At 39.3% G+C, this 4304-nt stretch overlaps 1 long non-coding RNA gene across 1 annotated transcript; it reads left to right on the forward strand.

Moving 5' to 3' along the window:
- The first annotated feature begins 1403 nt into the window (after positions 1-1403).
- LOC138018778 (uncharacterized) lies at positions 1404-3517 on the forward strand. The gene is made up of 2 exons (XR_011126071.1): positions 1404-1791; positions 1931-3517. It is a non-coding gene; the product is annotated as an uncharacterized lncRNA (long non-coding RNA).
- The last annotated feature ends 787 nt before the right edge of the window (positions 3518-4304 follow it).

The raw sequence follows: 4304 nt of genomic DNA on the forward strand, positions 1-4304 counted from the left end.
TTCCCAGGTTCGAGTCCTGAGAGTCCAGACACTGGGGTTCGGCTTTTGAAAGAAATAATTATGTTCATTTGCCATGATCCCTATCAAGCTTTCAGTGTCCAAAATGAACGATAACACTTCAGTTGGAAGAAATTGACAATTAAGAATAATCCTTCAATAGTTGAGGGAGAGATTTGGTTTGCTTGTCACAAAAGTATGTCACTCTAACTTTCTCACTGCTCCTTTTAGACCTTTAAGTCGTTGTTTCATTTCTAGAGCGAACAGACAAACTGTGACGCAAAACTATGATGAAAGCTAGAGTTAAGACCCAAAATTTGCCTCAACATCCGTTCGATTTTGTTGAACGAGCGATGTGGAAACCGTTTGCCGCCGCCCCCTTCCCCACCCCCACCCTCCCTTTTAACCGTGTTGAAACGCGTTGAATCGAAGATATTCCTGTTCTTCGGCCATTACCGCTGTTTGTGTATTATTTTTTAAGTTGCATTAACGTTGAATCGATTTTGAATGAGTTTAAAATCGTTAAAACTTTTCCACATTCAACATTGTTTGGTATGTCCGTGGGCACTAATTGGTCTCTTTTAAGAGACCAATGCGTTTTAGAAACCGCATCCATGTCCGTATCCATTGTAAAAACCGCGGCTGCAGCCTGGGACTAAATACCAGCCCTCTCGTGACGCTTTGTTGAATCAAATGTCGATGATTTGTTGAAACCGTTTTCCACCGTCAACATCCTTCAACAAAATCAAATGTTGCATCCGTTAGCCCAGACCTTTAACAAATATTGATGCTTCTTAATGACCAAGCCCTTCAGTACATTTCCTCAAATTTGATACCGGATCATTTATTTCTTAGTCAGATGTAAACAAGAGTCAAACAAAGCACTTAACATCGATATGCAAAGAAGTGTAAAGCCAAGACACGCGCTAGTCTGTTATGTAAGAATTTAAGATTAATAAATGCAGAAGTGTGCTGCATCGCGTGACTGAATCATAAAATTCACTTCAACCCCAAAAGGAGACATTACGAAATAAGGTATTTAATATGTGAAAACAAAGAAGCGATCGCTAGAAACAGGCGGTATGGAAATGGCGTTAACTACTACTGTTCGCCTCACACAAAGTCGGTGTCTTAGAATGCAGGTCATTTCCTTGCAATGTAATCATAGCAAATTTCTGTCGCTAAACCGACGGTAGCCCACGTACCTTTTTAAAGAGGTTTTGTCGATGCACAACCCCTAGTAATGCCTTAAATGTTTTGAAATAAAGAAAGAAAGTTCCTTTTTGCAAGAAGAATTATCCAAAGTAAATGTTGGAGCAGTTTAGGAAGATTTTAATTAACATGGATTTCCTGTTCTCTCAAAAACACGTTAGGAAATGTTTCCACAGTATTAACTCCAGATACGGTCGGATTATGGACTTCAGTGTTAAACTGTTTAATACAGCCAGTTAGGCCTGTAACTGATGAGGTAACAAAAACAATCTCAGAGGCTGTTTCTCGCCTATTTACACATTACCAAGTCTTTTCATCTTACGCAGGCACTCAAGTTGAGCACAAAACACAAACTCTCATTTTCGCCGACGAGCATGGCCTGGGCATCGGGGACTTTAGAATACCTCATGGCTTCTTGGAAGCATGTAACCGGAGAGAGCATTTCCGAACTACAATTCAACGAATCATTGATTGCATTCATAGCAAGTAGGTCGGTTAAATTTCTAAGAATACAACTACAGGTACGCAAGCGACTGGTAAAGAAAGCAAAAATTAAGAAAAGGCGGCGAAAGAAAGTGTAAGGTGCTCTTTCTTATGTAATAATGGATTGGATTTTTTAAAGGAAATTGAAAAGTAGGGTCACGGGTCCCAAGCCATTGTAATCTCTTACATAACAAAAGTATCACGACCTAAACAGAAAATCTGATTGGCTTGTTTCTAGGAAGCACACTGACACCATAGTGACCCGAGTGTTCACTGAATTCCGGATCTTTAAAAATGTTGGACTCCTTAAGTGCTAAATACAGTTGTACAACGCAGTCACTCGCGACAAGTGTCACAACTGTCTTGAAAAGTACACAAACAGAACTCTCTGATAATGCTCACCTCGTTGGAAAAATCAGCGCCCAGCTTTTTGACAACAAAATTACTGGCAAAACGTGGATTATCAATGGAGAGAAGACACACAATACAAATTCCCTGCAACTCATACAGCAAGGGCTCTCCTGCATGCAATAGGACAAATCCACTCTTGGTCCTTCATGGTCCTCAAAAGGAGAACACACCTGTGCTTTCCGAGATGGAAACAAGAGACATTTATTGTTTGCCAAATGTAAGACTAACAGCAGAAAACGCTGACACGGACAATGACTTTCGGAATTTAGAAAGAGGTATGGATGCAGGATATCATCCAATGTATTCATTGAATCGAAAACCGTCGGCATTTCCTGAAATCAAAAGGAAGCAAGCCATTCAGAGAAGGCATACTCTGTCAGTCATAGCAGAGGTCGACGCATCAGAGATCGTTTCAGTTTCGTCCAGAAAAAGCAGGCAGAAAGAAAATCCCTTACCGCAAATTAGCCAGGCGGAACCTCACAATTCGCACGAAAATCTTGTACGCTTTGCAGACAGGCAGCCAGTGTCTTGTAAGCGATTTGGCGAAGTACTCAACAAACACGACCGTTCCCAAGTGTCACAAAAGCATTCAAAAGTAGAAGGCCGATATCAAAATGAACAAGAAATAAAAGCTGTAAGACTTTATGAATGGTTGAAAGACCAGACGGACACGCATGCGATAAGACTGTCGAGATAGAATATTGCCGAGTTTCAAAGACGAGAAACACATTGCAAAGCTGATTCTTGTCATGATTGTAATCAAGCTAAAGTCGGTTTATTATAACATGACAGATATCTGGGAGACGATGTAATAACAATATCCGCGTGTTTGCTCCTAAGCGTCTTGAGAAGATAATTAGAGCAATTGTGTCGTTTGTATATACAGATATATTTATTAATTTTTATAGTGTCTATAGATAATGCAAAATAATACAAAATCTCGTATTTTCATTTTTCTAATTTATCTTAATTAGCTGCAGGAACCTGAAAAGCTCTAAAAAATCTCCTTTTTACACATGAACTCTATGTCTTACGTTCATTAATCAACTTAAGCCGGTTGCCTGAAGGGGCGCATCATGGAAAAATACTAAAATCTCATGACATAACTTCTCATATCTCCTCGGCCTCGTATTTTAGCCGCTGAGAAAAATAACTAGGAAAAGCGGTTTATTTTGCCGGTAATTATTATGAATTAAAATCCACCTTGTAGATTGAAATAATATGTAGGCAGTACTGAATTTACTGTCACGTTATGGATCATTATAGAGCTACATAACTCAAGTGTTGTGCTACACTAACGCGTGTTCTAGTATTGATGGGTTTGTGTCCAATATTTTTTTTACAGCACATGCTAACTTGATGTAATTCTTGATCCAGTTTCATTTCATTAATTAAACTTGTTTGTTCGTTTTAATTGACGTTTGTGCAAAGTGAGCAAATAATCTTATTGAGATATTCTCGCCTTGAAGCCCGATAAGAAAAAAACACTGCTGCATCTTTTAAAATTCCTGGCAGAAGAGGTTTAAGTAGCGAAAAATAATATTCAAAGATATTTCAACTTCTTTTGGGGGAATTAAAACGATGTAGCACTCGGAAAACCGCTTCCGGCTCATGTTGGTATTGTGTGTTAAATACAGCCAGCTCTATCGGCCCAAGCCTTCAAAGCGCATTCCAAAAGCCCCAAACTGAAAGCTTCGAATTTCCTCAAAAACGTTTTTGACAAACATAATCTGTCGGCTCAGTCAGTACAACAGAAAAGCTATTAATTAGTTGTGGCTTCAACTCTTATTTGGGGGGAAAGGTCTGCTTAGCAGCAAGGCAATCATTCCCTACTGATTTCAAGAAAGTGATACTACAAGTACAATTGTTTTGACGTGAAACGTATCTTCACTGATCTTTTTGTCCAACATTTCGAGAATTTCTGCTCTTAAATGAAGAATTTGATTTTCTTTGCAAAGAAGTTTCTCGCCACCGGAAAATGAACAGACCAGAGACCGGAAGGCCCGGTGGAGTGTTAAACCTCTAATAAGCTTTTTCAATAGTGAACCGATCAGCTGCTTATTAGAATATTACAGCAGTTCAGTATTACTGTTTTAATCAGTCACCTTTATTACTTAGGCCTTTCCCGGCCTAGTCAGCTTCGGTTGTTCTGTCACTAATCGCGAGTGATAGAGCGAGAGCCTAAATGGATCGCGCTAGTA

The sequence above is a fragment of the Montipora capricornis genome, chromosome 10, assembly GCF_036669925.1.
Source record: "Montipora capricornis isolate CH-2021 chromosome 10, ASM3666992v2, whole genome shotgun sequence".
NCBI classification, from domain to species: Eukaryota; Metazoa; Cnidaria; class Anthozoa; order Scleractinia; family Acroporidae; genus Montipora; species Montipora capricornis.